Here is a 12,538-nt window from a genome sequence, read left to right on the forward strand (position 1 = left end):
TAACCACTGTCTTTAAGGCCATTTTTCATCCATTAGTCGATGTTCGTATAATATGTTCCCGGAATACTAGAGGGTTTGCAGGAAACATGGATGATCGAAATATGTGAATTCGGTGGCAGGTGTACAAAACAAATACTGGCAACTAAAGGTTCTTTTGGCCAGCCTAAGGTGGGACTCATGGTCTCTGTCCATCATCCATAGCGTCAGTGTCCCATGACTGGTTCGACTACCATGGTCCAAGTTGTGAAAACAGTTTTTAAGAAGATAGAGATGATAGTGCTTAACATCTATGATCCACCTAACAACATTGCCACTAAACAAAACATTGCTACGGTGAGAAAAATAGTTGATGCTATAGATCTTAACCTCCCTGTGTGGATAATCGCCAGCTCACAAAGGAAAGGATACTACTCTACTTACTAGTACCAGCCTTCAGGCCCCCTTTTTCTGCCGTCCCAGAGTTTCTCGCCCAGTCCTATGACAATGCTATGAAATCAGCAGTAGACTCCATTGCCCCACTTAAGCCCTGTAAAGCTAAACCCACCAGCCACACCAACGCCTGATTCACCAACGACCTCCTTGAACTCCCACAAATAAAGGTGCAGCCTTATCCTTATGGCAAACCACCCACTCGGATGCTGCTAAGCTAGACTTCTAAAACCAATCTAAAGAGTATAAAAAAGCAATCATCCATGCTAAAGCCAACTCATTCGAAACTAGGATCTCTGAAGCCAAATCTAACACCAAAGAGATATTTTCTATCTTCAAGGACCTAGAAACCCCCCCTTCCCCCCAAAATATCACCAAAGACAAGACGGAATCCAAGCAGCCATGCTCAACAAACTGAACACCCTCCAACCAAAAATCCAAATGACCCAACAAACCCTTACGAACACCCCCCTCCACAATCCTCTGTTATCGACGGAAAATACTACCTCATTTTCTTTCAAAGCAATTGAGGAACACGACATGATCAATATCATGAAATCCATTAAACCATCCAATTGCAAAGGGGACATCTGCCCTGCCGCAATCATCACGAACTGTGCCAGCACCCTCACCCTGTTTCTGACTGCCTTCGTCAATGCATCGGGAAGGACCCCTCATGCCTCAAGGACGCCTGGGTCCCCCTTCTTCTAAAAAAAAAAAACACTCTTGACCCCTCATCACCAAACAACTATAGGCCTATAACCACAGTCCCTTTTCTGCTGAAACTACTGGACAAAGCAGCCTACCTACTGGTGCAACCATACATCGAGGAGATCAAGCTCCTTGGGCTGTGTCAATCGGGATTCCGTCCAGGTCACAGTAATGAAACCGCCCTACTTGGTCTTAAAAATCAGATGGACGATGCAAGAGGCTCAGGTTAACCAGCTCTACTCCTTCTCCTTGATCTCTATGCAGCATTTGATCTCGTTGATCAGTGTCCTTTGCCACCACCTGACCTCAATGGCCAAGTTCTTGCCTATTGCCACAGCCTGGATCACTTATTTCCTATAAGGAAAGACCATGCAAGTTTTCTCTGACCAAGCCTCCTCCGCACCCACTATCATACTTTGCGGCATGCCACAAGGGTCATGCATTTCGCCCACCCTCTACAATATTTTTACACAACCCCTCTTCCACATTCTGGACTCATTAGGTATCTCTTGTACTAATTACATGGACAATACTCAAATCCTCCTCACACTGACAGGTGACTACGACACTGACTCCAGAACCCTCAACGACATCAGCATCACCATCCAGACATGGATGGCGGCAAACTGACTTTGCTTGAATTCTGACAAGACTGAGCTTCTCCTGATAGGACCTACTGAAACACTTAAGAATCTTGACTCGGAATTTAGCCACTTTACCATTGACTCTATCCCAGTCTCTGACTCAGTGAAAACACTGGGAGTTTACCTAGACTCCAATTTATCCATGACTAGGCAAGTCAATTCCATTGCCTCGGCCACGGCATATCACACCAAACTCCTGAACGCAGTCAGACCGTTCCTGTCCAAGGATAAGTGCATCACCATAGCAAGAGCTATAACAGGGTCAAGACTAGATTACTGTAAAGCCCTCTTCTTGGGTACTTCAGCTAAGAACATGGAAAAACTGCAAGTCATCCAAAACAGTGTTCTTCGTGCAGCTATAGGCATTCCCAAAAGGGAGCATATCACTGCCGCCAGGAAACAGGCGCCCTGGCTTCCAATCAAAGAGCGAGTACTCTTCAAAGCCCTTGCCCTGAATCACAAATGTATCCACCAAACTGCCCACCTTTACCTTGCCCAAAGGATACACCTATCTGCCTCCACAAGACCGACCAGAATGACCTACGCAAAAATGCTCATTGTGGCCAAAAATAAAAGTCAGAGCAGGTGGCCCTAGTTTTCCCTACCTAGCAGCCCTACAATGGAACACACTTCCACCACCACTACGAGCGGAAAAATCACACATGGCATTTCGCAAAGCGGTAAATACACTTCTCTTCACCGAAATCAACTCCATCTACCGCATCTTGGCAAGTATGTAACTTATGCCGTCAGGATATGTACCCTGTCTATCTATAATGTATAAATGTATGTGCAAGTCTGTAACCTTTGCCGGCAGGATATTTACCTTGTCTATCTAGAATGTATAAATGTATATGGCTAACCTGCACTTCCATGTACATGTAACTAGGTTCCGCACAAGTAACAGTGCCACAATTCCCTTGGGCTGTTTGTGCACCATACAAATGTAAAATAAATAAATAAAAATAATGGGAGACTTCAATGCAAAGATAGGTTTAGAAAGCGCAGATCAGATGAATGTTGGTGTGTCTGCACTTGTTAATCCCTCGGCACTAAATAAGCAGGGAAAGGCTTGGGCTCTTCTACTGGACTCCTATCAAATATTAAGGCTAAATGGATACTGTCCTGGTGATGCCCACAATGCCTTCACTAGATCTGATCTTTGCTAAAGAATCATTCCTGACTATTCAGTCAGTCGAACCCATACTATGGTCAGATCACTTTTTGGTGTCCTGTACCCTGGAAGCTGTGGGTAGACTGCCCAAGATCTCAATGTGTAAAACCTGGCAGCGATCATGGCGCGCCATAGATACTCGAAGCATGGTTACTTCTATCCGTGGCAAGTGCAGCACAGCCACAGTGGCCTCAGTGTCCCTTCTTTCTCAAGCTTTTTTAGAGGCCGCTCCTTTACGCCTGGTTCAGCCCTAGAGGCTGCCATCAGAGCCGTGGTTTACGGATCTCCTGAAGGATGCCCGGCTCAAACTAAGACAGGCGGAATGTAAATGGCGGAGAGTTTATGACCCAGTTAAAAAAAATACACTATTAAGCCTGCTCAGCAGCCTACTCTGCTGCCATCAAAGCGGCAAAAATATCATACCATACCACTAAAATTGAGTCCTCACTGTGTGAGCCTACGGCCCTCTTCTCAGCAGTCAAGACTCTCTCCTCTTCTGAGAAATTGACTCCTAAGGTTATTCTTAACCAGGAGTTATGTGATGCCCTGTCGCAATATTTCATTATGAAGATTGACACTAGTCGACAAAACATCTCGATGACCATCACTGTGGCTTCTGCCGCAACAAACTTTACTTGCCCTGTGACTCTCTCTCATCCTATCACAAAGAGCTGGTCTACTTTTCCCAGGTTCACTGAAGAGACAGCACTGGCGGCTATTCAAAAAATGAAATCATGCTCCCCTTCTGACGCAGTTCCTCTTTGAGTTATGAAGGAGATCTCTCCAGACCTCCTTTCTGAGATTACAGAGGCCATTAATGACTCATGTCAGTCTGAGCTGGTTCTGCAGGAACTTAAAGCAGCCAGGGTGATCCCCCTTCTAAAGAAACCTTCTCTGTATCCTACTGTTCTCTCCAATTTTCCCCCTATTTCTCTTCTCCATCTTTTATCTAAACTTCTTGAATCACTGGTGTCTCCTTTGCTCTCTACATTTCTTGAATCTTCCCATCTCCTGGACCCTGCCCAGTTTGGTGTTAGACCTGGTAGGGGCACTGACAGTGTACTGGTCGCCGTCCAGGATGATACGGCCAGGCTGGTTGAAACAGGTGGAGTGGGGGCCCTAATTGTGTTAGATCTATCAGCGGCATTTGACACGGTCGACCACTCCATTCTGCTGACCTGCCTTGCCCAGCTGGGCATATCGGGTCAAGTACTGGCCTGGTTCACTTCATTCCTGGCGGATCAGACATAGACTCTCTCTATGCCCCCCTTTCTCTCAGTTCCTTGTCACCTCAGATGTGGAATCCCTCAAGGCTCCTCCTTGTCTCCTATTCTATTTAACATCTATATTTGGGCCCTTGGATGTTTGATCCGCTCCTTCGGCGTCAGATGCCACTCGTACGCTGTCGACACCCAAATCCTGATCCGACTAGACCTCGATCGGGCTGAGGTGTCGTCATTCTTGCGGGAGTGTCTGGCGGCCGTGGGAGAATGGATGAACTGCAATTGGCTCAAATTGAACAGAGACAAAACTGAGGTGATGGTGGTGGGCTGTCCTCCTGATCCCACCCTCTGGGTGCCCTCCTTCTGGCCTCCATATCTGGGTCCTCTTCCTTTGCCAGTTGATGAGGTGAAAAACCTGGGAGTAATTCTGTCTGCGTCACTCATGGACAAGCAAGTCACTGCGGTATGTCAAGCCAGCCACTTCCAGTTTAAGATCCTGGAGAAGGTGTTACCCATGATTCCTGCCCCACTGCGCCCCCCAGTGGTGGCAGCCATGGTGTTATCCCGGCTAGACTACTGCAACTCCCTGTACCTGGCTCAACCGAAGGGCCTGATTCAGCGGCTGCAGCGTTTGCAAAATCTAGCTGCACGTGTAGCTACTGGCACACCCTATGGAGCGCATATCTCCCCTGTGCTTCGAGCCTTTCATTGGCTCCCGGTGGCCCAGCGGGTCAACTTTAAAGCACTGTGTATAGTTCACCGTGCCCACCACAACCAGGGCGCTGAATATCTCCAAGCAAAGTTTAGCCGTTATCACCCCAGCCATAGTCTGCGTTCCGCCTCGACTAATCATCTGGTGGTACGACCTTCCGCTTGCTACTAGGAAAACAACTAATTATCTAGCCTTTAGGAAGGCCGTTAAAACATATCTATTCTAGGCAGACTTTCACATCGCAGCCGCAGTTTTCCTCTCTTAGTGCCAAGATACGCAAGGGTGACCGTGGGCTGTAGAAGTAATGCTAACATAACATAACTAGAGTGAGTGGTAACAGTGCATCAATTAAATATTTGTGTTTGTGAATAGGGGGGCATTGGATATGGTTAAAGACATGGCTGTTTTACCAAGTGAGGAGAGTGACCATATGCCGCTATGTGTCCTACTTAAATCAGCATTTACCTGTGATACACCTGAAATATATGATCAAAATGGTGATATTTTTATGAATAATGGATCAAACCGCATATTGTGGAATGCGGTTAATTTGGGTAAAGACAAGCAGGTTACTGAGGCACTACTACTGACTTATATACAGCGCTATACTTGTGGGTGTACTATCCATGGATCTGTTTTGGTTCAAGATTTCATGAATAACACCCAGGACATTAGAGCTGCTGTACAACAAAGAAAGAGGTATATAAACCCACATGAATGTTGGAATCATGTTTGTAAGAAAGGGAAGAATTATGATAAAAGGATCGTGGCAGCGACACAGTAATTAAGGTCAAATATAGCTGCTGTGATGTAGCCTGCTTTAGGTGTTTACTCTGCGACTGAAATAAATGACTGTATTACAAAATTGAAAAATGAATATCGTAGATGGCTTAGAGCACATAAACGGAAGTGTGAAATGGAGGTATGGCTCCAGGCTGAACATGCTAGAATGGGTAAAATATGGATGTCAATAAGAGGTATGAATAAAAGAGGTCTCCCCATTACTAGTGTCCCAAAAAATGAGTAGCAGAAACATATTGAGCTAACACTGGGTGCCACAAAACCAATAGACCCTGAAACAGTGATGCCATTTGAAAAATGGATATGTAAATCATCAATTGTCGATATTACCAAAGTCATAGAGAAACTCAATAATTCCTGTGCAGCCAGTACTGATGGAACGTGTAATAGCCTGATTAAAAAATCTCCTGGGATGTGGGCTCAGGCACTATTTATCCTATTTAATCAAATTGGAGAATGTGGAGTATTTCTAATGTTTTTGAGTGAGAGCCATATTCTTCCGGTCCATAAGAACAATCAGTATGGACAAGCCATCTAATTACAGGTTGCTCGCGATGCTAGACATCCCGGGCAAAATATTTGCAAAGATTTTGCTGTTTGAATTAACGAAGTGAATTTGTGACAACAGAATATTACCATCTAATCAGATCAGGTATTGTGTAAATTCAAATACCACACATAATCTGCTGATCCTGGTATCTGCTGTCGAATATGCGCGGGTGAGACGCCAAACATCTGTCTACAGGGCTTATATCGATTTGAGGACAGCATTTGATACGGTGATGAGAAACAGATTATGGAGTAAACTAACCGCACTGAACATCCCCGTGGCTTGTTGCAAATGATTGTTACTTCATAAAAATACCAGTATTAGTGTTCGCCTGGATGGTCGTGGGAAAATGATCTTGGTCTATTCCAATGTGCTAGGGCGTTAAACAGGGGTGCATAGTGGCAGCCACACTGTATAATTTATACCTTGGTGATTTGGCAGCTGTATTTGATAGCTTGAATCATTACCCAGTTAAAGAGGGCCCACTCAAAATCAGTTGGTTGGGTTATGCCGACGACCTGCTCCTGCTAGACCACACACCTAGGGGATTTCAAAGCATGCTTGACGCCCTTGCAACGTATGTGAAATTGAATGGTCTCAAAGTAAACATTAGTAAAACGAAGATCATGGCCTTTACCAGCAATAGGAAGAAAAATAGATGAAATTTTGTGTGGAAGTATGATGAAGTACCGGATGAATGTGTAAAGAACTATACATATCTGGGGGTCATAATTAATGAGAAATTAAATTGAAATGAACATTTAAATGAAACTAGAAATAAGTACATGAAGATGGTGCACACTATTCGCTCATTCATTAGGGGGAAAAATGGTGGCTGTTCAGTGAAGACAATCTTGCTATTATATACAGACAATATAGTTCCTGTTTTTATGTATTGCGTGGAAGTGTGGTGTCACAGTTTTAAAACTTAATTGTCTAAATTTGAATCTAAAATTCTCTGCATTTTCTTTCGCATGCCAAAGATGTTATCTATTGCATATTGCATTTATTACATTAGAGCTTTATCTCAAAGGCACTTGGGTAGAATTTATAGGCAAGGTGGTTATGTGGTACGAAAGAATACTACACCTCGATAACGATACCATTATGGGTAACTATACCAAAGCCTTTGTGAGATTGCATAGACCTGTAGATATAGGCACACTGGGTAAGATTATGATTCTTTATCTTAAATGGTTAGTAGGATTTGTGAGGAGACCAAATGGCGCAAAGCTGAGGGCATGCAAATGTTGGCTTAAACGGAAATTGGTTGACTATAGTTTAGAAAATGATCTAGTACAATTGGCAACAAAAAGTAATAGCAGACCATTCATTCATCATAGAATGACTGGGACCAGTTTACCAAAATATGTCTTGGCTTACCCCAATAGTGGTGTGGTAAGACAATATTCAGTGTTAAAATTCAATGTTAGCCAAGTGCGAGAAACTAAAGGTGCTTCTATTGGGATTGCCAGATCAGATTGCCTATGTCGACTATGTGGAAACAATGTTATTGAGTCGCTAGAACACACTTTGGTCCAGTGTGAGAGTCTGGAAGAGCTTAGGTATTTATATCTGAAATCTTTTAAAGTGCAATTAATTGTTCCGATAGGAAAGCTTAATGGCAAATGTTTATGGAAGGAAATGATTTAAATTTGATCTATTATATGGTCAAATTTTATTGGAAATGGAATGAAATTTTAAGCAAGTTATCTCTAGGGATATTTTAAGGTAATTAATTTATTATGATCTTAACCGTATTTTAATGGCATACTTTGGTTCTTATGTATTGAGGGGGAAATGTGTTTAATATGAGGGCATTTTGATATGGGAGAAGGGAACCATTTGTTTTATGTGGATGTAAACTGTGTGTGTTGTATATACAAAGCCAAGTTGGCTATGCGTATATTAAACAAATAAATAATGAGACCAATGCCTCAGCAGGCCTCAGCACAAAGGTCTGCCTCGTTCTAGTTTTGAACATACAGGGAACATAGGGTTGCCACCTTGTCCCCAATATTGCCTTTTGAAGCAAAGAGTCGGCCCTGTAGCACTCTTGTCATGCACTTCCAGTCCAAATGTTTCATGAGTCACTATTCCCACCCCTTCCTCCGTTCTTGTATTTACCAGAAGCCCAAGTCATGTTTTTATTTTATTTTATTGTTTAAAGCCCAGGCCTAGCTCGAGAGCAGCGAGGCGCTGTACAGAGTGTGGATAGCCAGCATTTGGACTGGAATCTTTTTAACAGTAGCACAGTACTGCGAGGTATGTGTGTCGATATGTGCGTCCATTGGAATTACTCCTTGGTTGTTGAAAGAGCAATGTTTTGAGAGATGTGCGAAATTGGAGAATTGTGAGGGCATTCCTAGCCGACACTGGGAATGAGTTCCAGGGTGAGGGTGCATGATAACAGAAGGATTGTTTGCACGTACTCTCTTTGCGGGCGAGTTGTGATTCAAGATGGTTGGTCGATTTGCTGTGCGAGGAGCGTCTGCCACTAGATATGTGGAGCTTAGCTACTCGTGACTGCTTTGTAGATGATACATGCAGTCTTGAACAGTATCCTGGCTTGGAGTGAAAGCCAATGTAGCTCGATTAGAATGGATTTGATTCGGTCAAATTTCTGTGCTCCTGCAATAAGAAGTGCTGCAGTGTGGTGTACTGCTTTTAGAGGAGGCAAGTGAACACTTGGGAGCCCTGTCAGAAAAGCATTTCTCCCCTCAATGTGCAAGACCACCAGGACCTGCACTACAGTCCGGAAGTCTTGCAGCAGGATGAAGGGTTTAATTTCTTTGATAGGTGGAGATTCTGAACCAGGCTATTTGGGCCTTCTTGGCTATGCGTTTCTAGAAGAGCAGGCTGCTGTCAATGGTGAAGCCTACGGATTTTGCGGAGTATGAGAGTCGTGTATCAAATCCTTCCAAGCGCATATCATTGAGACATTGGGCCTCATTCCGAGTATGGCGGTAAGGGATAGCGGCCACCGCTAACGAGAGCGGTGGCGGTAATCCCTTACCGCCCTACTCCGAGTTCCCTTTGCGCCATGGAGGTTTTAACACCTGCTTTTAGCAGGTGTTAAAAACCATGGCGCTAAGGGACCTTGATGTTAATTACGCCACCGTAATTTACGGTGGCGTAATGAACGCCTTCCCCACTCCCATTATGCCCTATGGGGCAAGAATGGGAATGGGGAAGGGTAAATGGGGATTGGGGAATTACCGCCCCGCCAACCTTGGAATGGGGCGGTAATTCCGCCATCCACCAAGGCGCTGCCGGTCCGGGTACGGCGTCAACCAAGGCGTTAATAGCGCCATTGGTTAGCGCCGTACTCGGAATGAGGCCCATTGTTGGACAAGTTGTTTTTTAGAGGGTGGACCGACGAGGACAAATTCAGGCTTGGATGGGTTTAGTTTTAGATAGACAGTCGACATCCAGGTCTGGATGATGGCTAGGTAACCCTGGAGATAAATTATGACCTGGGTGTTATTTACTCTCATGTACAACTAAGTATCTTTCGGGTATTGGTGGATAGCTATATTGGGATCTTTGAGGAGAGTGCCCAGAGGCTACACGTAAAGGTTAGAAAGGATTGGTGAGAGGATGGAGCCTTGGGGGACTCTGCAGTGCATCTTGCATACCTAAATTTCAATTATCTTTTTTCATCTCTTAAATGTGAACTATAAACATAGTATTCATCTTTAGCATTCTGTAGCAGGATCAAACCTATCCCTTTGTGACTTTGTAATGGATTCTGGTACCAAAATGTATTTATGTAGTCGGGCTCTGCAGCAGCAACGCTGGATTTAACACTGAACGTCGAGTAAGAGTAACATTTGCAGAATTTAACAGAATAAATAGATATTGTGTAAGATCTCCAGCAGACAAGAGTTGCATTTTTGTATTAACAATGCTGTAACAGCATATGGCATGACTACAATAAGAGGAAAGTCTAACACCACATTTTCAGAAGATCATTCAACTAAGGCAGCGGCTGCCACTGACCACAATCAAGGTGGCAATCCAACTGCAACTGGATCTAATGCAGTGCTATGATCGGGAACAGAGTGAAGCCTGTCACCATGCCTCTGTGCAGGGCTGGACTGGGAACTAAAAGAGGCCCTGGAAATAATTACTGGGGACCAAGTCCACCCCTGCCTCTGTGTTAATACCGCTTAGGCCTAGCCGCCCTTTTTATGGCATTCGAAACAAATAGCATTTTGTAATCTGTCAAACCAATGGCTGAGGCTCTGGCAAGTTGCCTGCCTTATCTCCAGAAATGCTTTTCCTCCTGCCAGCGCCCATTCTTAGGGTGCCAGTGTATGTAAGTTAGGGTGACTAGATTTAAAAAGTTAAAAACTGGGACAGGGCAACTACCATAAAAGCAGGACTAATTCTTGAAAGTGGCTGTCAAGGCACTACACTTCAGTAGTGTTTGGAGAAGAAGGGGGTTACTGAAGTGTTACTGTTCAAAAAACACATATTATAATTAATTTATCACAAACTAACACTATCTTAAGTTATAAAGCGCAGCATTTCTTCTGTGCAAGCAGTGCCTGCCAGTTATGAACACCTACTACAAAAAACCGGGACCACTGCAGATTCCAATGTGAACATAATATTGAGAAAGGGGGACAGAGCACCAAATACCGGGACATCTGGTCATCCTAATGTAAGTGTATCATTACATGCAACAGGATTACTTAGGCAGGATAAGCCAATTTCCATTGCTGGCAGTATCCAGTTTCCTCTAATTATCATTCGTTTCTATATCATTTGGATAATGGCTGTGGGGTTAGTTTAAGGATTGGGTCCACATGGGAATTCGGTGAACATTTTGTAAATTTTGACTGCAGAAATATTGTGTCCAAGATGGATGCAATTTTTCCCTTTGCTTAATGTCCCTTCTTTGCTAATGCTGTCAGAAACACTAATGTATCTTGCTCACACAATACCATTTTTGAACCATAGGGGAATTCTATATCGTCGGGTAATTTTGTAAAATTTGAGAAAAATGGTCAGGGCTCTCATTGTACTCCTGTGGAAGCCTAGTCCACCTATACTGCAAACGGGAATGAGTAAAGGCAAACAAATATTGACTGTCCGGGTGTATGGGGACAGAGAAGAAAGCAGAACACAAATCAACAACACAAATTAAACGGCTGGGGATGGAATGCAGCAAAGTATCTTTGCTGGGTTTGGGACCACTGGCAATGTTGGTAAAACTACTGAATTTACAGGTAGTACATCTTGTACAAAGTGATAGGTGACCCTACCTGGCTTTTTGAAGGGTACAATAGGAGTATTACAAGGGCTAGTAGTCTGAACAATAATGATGTGCTATAATAACAACTGACTATCGTTATTCCCCTCTGTGCTTCTAGTTTCAGAAGGTATTTAGCTTTTAGTTGCAATGGTTTAATTCACTGGCTTACCATAAATTTGGGTCCTGAGTGAATATGCATTTTTATTTTTTTTGCATTAAAAAAAGATCGATTTAGAAAGACCGCTCTGAGCTGTTGGTCTTTCTAAATCGATCTTTTACACCCCTGCTGCACACAAGCGTGTGCACAGGGTCTAATGTGCACAGTCGGGCGATGGAAGTCGTGGGATTAAGAGGTAAGTGGTGTCTTGGGGTATGTGTGTGTTTGTGAGTGAGTGAGTGAGTGAGTGATGCTGGGAATGCCTTATGGAGGGACAGGGCCTCCGGTCCTTGCCCTACCAATTCTCTGTGTGTTTTCTCTGTTTTCTGTCACTACGATCCAGCCTGGACCTCTGGCAGTGCAGCTCTTTCTTTTATCTTTTGGTGAACAACACCCATGGCATACCCTTATGGCACCCATGGGTGGGGGTACACCTTGCACCCCTTATGTGTGTTTTGGGCACCGGTGTGTTGCCCACAGAGCAGGGTGTGGGCTGTTGGCAGCTACATGCTGACTTGGCAGTGGTGCTGAGTGTCCTCTATTTTTGGTATACCCAGGCCCTGCCATTGGACTAATGGATTCCTACACAAAGGCATGATGGCCACAGTAGCCTATTGGTTTCTATTGACTTTTACCTTGTTTCCCAAAGTCCTGGGAAGCCCTGACTCTGCCCCTTCTGCATGAATGGCTGTTGGGTGGAACCCCCATATATGTCTCTGTTGTTCCCTTGCCCCTGACTAGCTTTTGGGTGGAAGTACCACATATGGCTCTGGGGCTGCATACTGTCAGACTGACTGGAGACTTCCCAGGTGTTGTGTGTTGTGGGTACACCGTAGGGGTGGGATCTGTGTGAATGGAGTTGGGAGTCAACTCA

Source organism: Ambystoma mexicanum, chromosome 4p, assembly GCF_040938575.1.
Source record: "Ambystoma mexicanum isolate Mex_15411 chromosome 4p, UKY_AmexF1_1, whole genome shotgun sequence".
Classification (NCBI taxonomy): domain Eukaryota; kingdom Metazoa; phylum Chordata; class Amphibia; order Caudata; family Ambystomatidae; genus Ambystoma; species Ambystoma mexicanum.